The sequence below is a fragment of the Dasypus novemcinctus genome, chromosome 16, assembly GCF_030445035.2.
Source record: "Dasypus novemcinctus isolate mDasNov1 chromosome 16, mDasNov1.1.hap2, whole genome shotgun sequence".
Classification (NCBI taxonomy): Eukaryota; Metazoa; Chordata; class Mammalia; order Cingulata; family Dasypodidae; genus Dasypus; species Dasypus novemcinctus.
In genome coordinates this window covers 6,922,780-6,928,313 of record NC_080688.1, presented here as the reverse complement: position 1 = coordinate 6,928,313, position 5,534 = coordinate 6,922,780, and the positions used below count along the sequence as shown (strand labels likewise).

At 41.5% G+C, this 5,534-nt stretch overlaps 1 pseudogene; it reads left to right on the top strand.

The window, feature by feature from the left end:
* Positions 1 to 1,280: 1,280 nt before the first annotated feature.
* Positions 1,281 to 2,030, top strand: LOC101423917 (peptidyl-prolyl cis-trans isomerase A pseudogene; annotated as a pseudogene).
* The last annotated feature ends 3,504 nt before the right edge of the window (positions 2,031 to 5,534 follow it).

The window sequence follows — 5,534 nt, the reverse complement described above, 5'->3', positions numbered from 1 at the left end:
AGGGATGGGAGTCTCTCAAGAGCATGGGTTGTGTCTAATAGGAGAGGAAAGACAAGTGTGTCAAGCCTTCAGTACTGTTTCAGGTAACTATTAATCTTGTCCTTCAAGGAGTGAACTCTGGTGGTTTCAGTGTGTCTCAAGGGAATGGAGAGTGATGAGTAGAATGGATGGAGCAGAGAGCATTTGGGGAATGATAAAAGTGTTCTACATTCTCTTGACATGATGGATACAGGCTATGTTAAATTTCATCAAGTTTGTTTAAAGTATATGGTGCAAGATGTAAACCATAATGTAAACCATTAATCATTGTTAGTAGCTATGTTTCAATACATGTGCATCAGTTTTAACAAATATATCATCCACGTATAAAAGTTATTAATAGGGGAACAGGGAAAGGGGGAGGATGTTGGGCATATTGTAGTTTCCTGTATTTGGCTCATGGCTTTTCTAAAAACTGAAACTACTTTCAAGACAAAAAGATAACAGCAAGACACTGGATGAATAATGGTAAGAAAATGTCACTGTACATACAGGACAACAGATATTAAAATGAAGATAGACAAAATGTCAAAAATATTGTAAAAATATATTTTTCATTATTTTTCATTAAGCTGAATATTTTTTGCATTTATTTTTTGAAATGTTTTGGTATATTATTATTTTTAGAACTATCACTAGCATTTCATTTTCTAATTAATAGTATTTGGTTATTTATTGCTTTATTTTTTAAGAGTTTTGGATCACAGAAGTATTACAACTGTGACAAGATAAGATAATTGGTGTGGACTGTCAGTGATGGGGGATATGTGGGAGGAATTTCACTAGGGAATATGTACAGGGAATATAAATGTGCTCAAACATTCATGGTGCATTGTCATAGTGGGTTGAGATTCACACAATTACTGAAATAATATCAAATTCCTATTCCAGGGAGCTCTGTCACCTTCTCTAATAGAACAGCAAGACTCTCCAAGTAACAGGGGCAATGGCTAGTGAAGGAGAATGGCCCATTGAAGGGCCCTTAATAGTGATGACTGCTTAAGAACCTTTATTCTTCAAATTGAAACAATCTAGCATTATAGGGTACCTAAGAGTTACCTCCTAGGAGCCTCCATGTTGCTCAAATGTGGCCTCTCTTTAAGCCAAGCTCAACCTATACATGCATTCTCTTCCCCCCAGCATGGGACATGACTCCTGGGGATAAGCCTTCCTGACAATGAGGGATAACTACCAAGCAGCAAAAAGGAATGCAACTGAAAAAAAGTCCTTGACCGGCAGACGCCGTCGCCACCGCAGTCCTTTGCGCAGCCATGGTCAACCCCATCGTGTTCTTCGACATCGCCGTCGACGACGAGCCCCTGGGCCGCATCTGTCTCGAGCTGTTTGCAGACAAAGTTCCAAAGACAGCAGAAAATTTCCGTGCCCTGAGCACTGGGGAGAAAGGATTTGGTTATAAGGGTTCCTGCTTTCACAGAACTATTCCCGGGTTTATGTGCCAGGGTGGTGACTTCACACGCCATAATGGCACTGGTGGCAAGTCCATATACGGGGAGAAGTTTGATGATGAGAACTTCATCCTGAAGCACACAGGACCTGGCATCTTGTCCATGGCCAATGCCGGACCCAACACAAATGGTTCCCAGTTTTTCATCTGCACTGCTAAGACTGAGTGGTTGGATGGCAAGCACGTGGTCTTCGGCAAGGTGAAAGAGGGCATGAATATTGTGGAAGCCATGGAGCGCTTTGGGTCCAGGAACGGCAAGACCAGCAAGAAGATCACCATTGCTGACTGTGGACAAGTCTAATTGATTTGGCTTCTGTCTTACCCACCAGACCATTCCTTCTGTAGCTCAGGAGAGCGCCTACCACCCCTGGGCTGCTCTCAGTATCCTATCATCTTTGTGCTGTTGCTGCAGTTCTTCGGGTTCCAGTCATCCTCCCCTTCCTTCCAGGTATAGCTGGATTGCAGAGTTAAATTTATGATTATGAAATAAAAACCTTAAACAACCAAAAAAAAAAAAAAAAAAAAAGTCCTTGACCAACACAGGAAAAGGTAAATAATAATAAGTTTATATGGCTAAGAGACTTGAAAGTCTTTTAAGAGGTCATTCGGGAGATTACAATTAAGCATGTCTCAGCAGGATGTCATTGACAGTCAAAGTAAATACTGCCCCAAATATTGGGGCTCTAGAGACACCCAGACACTAAATTCAGGGTAGATATCTCAGGAGTTTGTGCCTTGCCAGTGGCCATACTTTGGAACTTACGCTCCCCAGTGTGGAAGAGTTGTACTCATTTGCTGTTTCCCTACACATGACACTAATGTCCCTTTTATTAGTACTAGAATTGATAGGTGTATGTCCAAGAGATCTAAATCTTTGGGCTGTACATGTGCCTGCTGGGTCTTGAATCTCAACAGATTTGAAATACCTACTCTCCAATTAATTGGACTCACCCAGGAAACATAACAGGGAGATGGAAAACCACCATACCAAAGAACCAAGAAAGTCTACAACTGTGAGCTAGTCCCTTCCATCAGCTGTATGGATTTGAAGCCTCCTCCCAGCTAGAGGTGGAGTGGGCATCACCAGCTCAGAATCCTCAGGACTGGGGAATGAACTATGGATTAAAGTAGACTTACTAGTATTCTATAGACTTGTTGTGATTTTAACAATGGAATAAATTATATCATTTTTGTGGAGGCAGTGGTCACTGGAGTTTTGGGGGCAGGGAGCAGGAAAAACAAGTTTAATATGTGGGCATTTTCAGGGCTTGGGAATTGTCCTGAATGACATTGCAATGACAAATGCAGACATTTTCTATCTTCCCATAACCTACAGAATTGTGGGGGAGAGAGCATAATCTGTGATGTAAACTATAATCAAGGCCTAGTGGCAATGTTCCAAAATGTGTCCATCAATTGCAAAGAAGGTACCACACTAATGAAGGAAATTGTTAATGTGGGAAAATGTGGGAGGTGTGGGGAGCCAGAATTATGGAAATCCCCTATATTTTTAATATAACATTTATGTAATTTATGTATCTTATAAATAAATAATAAATTAAAAAATGATAAATAAATATTAAATTAATCCCCATCTCTTAAACTATGTCTGCAAGGTTGATTCCATGTACAGCTTTTCCCTTTCTTCCTTGAGAGGGTTTAGCTGAGGTATAGTGGAGAGACTCAGAGATAGATCCAGACTCAGCATTGACACCTTTTCTGATAGAGTCTGTTTAAATGATGTGTGATTAAACAATACACAGTATAGTGGGGAATTACTAAGGGATCCATGGTTTTCACCTGACTGGCAGAGGGAACCAGGGAACAAAGATCTTAAAGAACCACTGTCTGAGAAAGATCATTTTTAGCTCTATTCATGCTTCTTGAGAGACTTAATTCTGTACTGTGTGACTACACCAGCTTCAGAATGGAATGTAGAGATGCACACTCCACCTTCATCATTCACTTATTCTCTAATACTGGGCAAATTAACTCATCTGCACAGCACCATCTTCCTCTGTACAATTGATGTAATACTTACATCAGCTTCTTAGAAGTCTTTAAATATTAATTGAGTTGACACAATTAAAGTGCTTAGAACAGAATGGGTACTGCAAAAGAATTGCATCCCGCCTTTTCAAATAATGATGATGAAAGGGAATGCTACATATCTTTTACAACTCACCCATCTAAGTGATAGAGAAAATAATTAAACCTAGACAATTTAAAAATTGACTTAGTTTGAGTTCATAAGCAAGCACCTATGGTAATCTTCCCAAAACCAGTTCAAAGTGAAAATGGAAGCTAGGGTTTTAATATAGGAAAAAAAAGAAAAGGGGTAGTTTAGAATAAAAACAAGTCAAGAAAGAAACAAATGACATGCTTGACTGCCATAACCCATTGGGAGCAACTGATTCTCTAAAGAGATAAAATTCCCTCTATTTGAGAACATCAGTCCTCCCCAGGATGTGGGTAAACCTTCACTCTCATTGTATGGGTCTCCACCCAATGATACAATCCACTATGACAAAATGATCACTCACACACTCCCCAGAAGCTTGCCCTGTGTCAGAGGCCCCCTTTAAGCACCCCAAACATGCAAACTTCCATATTACATTTTCTAAAGAGTTTTCTCTGCACCGCAATTTCAACAACATACCTGACAATCTCCCATGATCAAATGTTCCCCTTACCCTCTCCCCAATTTCTTGGGGAATCTTACCCATCCTGCCATCCTTAGCACCCCTAAAGCCCACACAGCCCCACCCTAAGTTAGCTCAATGCCCCAATTTATCTTTTCCCTGTACAAATACTTACCTCCAGCTTACCATAGATTTCACCCAAGTAGCTGTCAGCTCACAACCATCCTCTACCTTCCAACTACCTGAGCATTTATCATCCAGTCTCTAGCTCTCTGAGACAGCTTGGTTTACTTATTTCATATCAGAGAGGTCATGTAGTATTTGTCCTTCAATGCCTGGGTTGCTTCACTAAACATAAGGTTCTCAAGATTCATCCATGTTATCACATTTGTTTGCGCTGTATTTGTTCTTTTTTGGGGGGGGCGGGTTATTTATTTTTTATTGATTTTGTAAAAATATTACATTAAAAAAACAATATGAGGTGCCATTCAACCCCACAACCCCCACCTCACCCTTCCCCCCCACCCCCCAGCAACACTCACTCCCATCATCCATCATCATGATACATCCATTGCATTTGGTAAGTACATCTCTGGGCATCTCTGCATCTCATGGTCAATGGTCCACATCATGGCCCATACTCTCCCACATTCCATCCAGTGGGCCCTGGGAGGATTTACAATGTCCAGTGATTGCCCCTGCAGCACCATCCAGGGCAACTCTAAGTCCCAAAGGCGCCTCCACATCTCATCTCTTCCTGCTATTCCCCATACCCATCAGCCACCATGTCCACTTTTCCCACTCCACTCCAATGCCACCTTTTCTCTGTGGACCTTGGATTGGTTATGTCCGTGGCATCTCTATGTCAAGAGGAGGCTCAGATTCCACATGAATACTGGATGCAATCCTCCTGCTTTCAGTTGTAGGCACTCTAGGCTCCATGGTGTGGTTGTTGTCCTTCTTCAACTCCATCTTAGCTGAGTGAGGTGAGTCCAATAAATCAGATTGTAGGAGCTGAAGTCTGTTGAGGCTCAGGGCCTGGCTATCATATTGTCAGTCCAGAGATTCAAATCCCCTAAATATATCTTAAACCCCAACCCCAACTACAATTCCAGTAAAGTAGCATGAAAGTCTAATGAAAAGAGATTCCATCTGAATCCAGTTTCATCACGCAGAAACACCAGCTCCAAAGAAGGGCCATCTGACATGGCAGTGAACCCCATCTGCCATGACCATATAGACCGTGGGTCTCTTTAGCCCTCAAAGGAACCAATACCTGGGGTTGTATCTACTTCATCTGTCTCTTAAATTCTGCTCAGTTGTGCATAAGGGCAATCCTTCTGACAGCCTCCAGACTCTCTTTGTTCTTATAGCTGAGTAGTATTCCA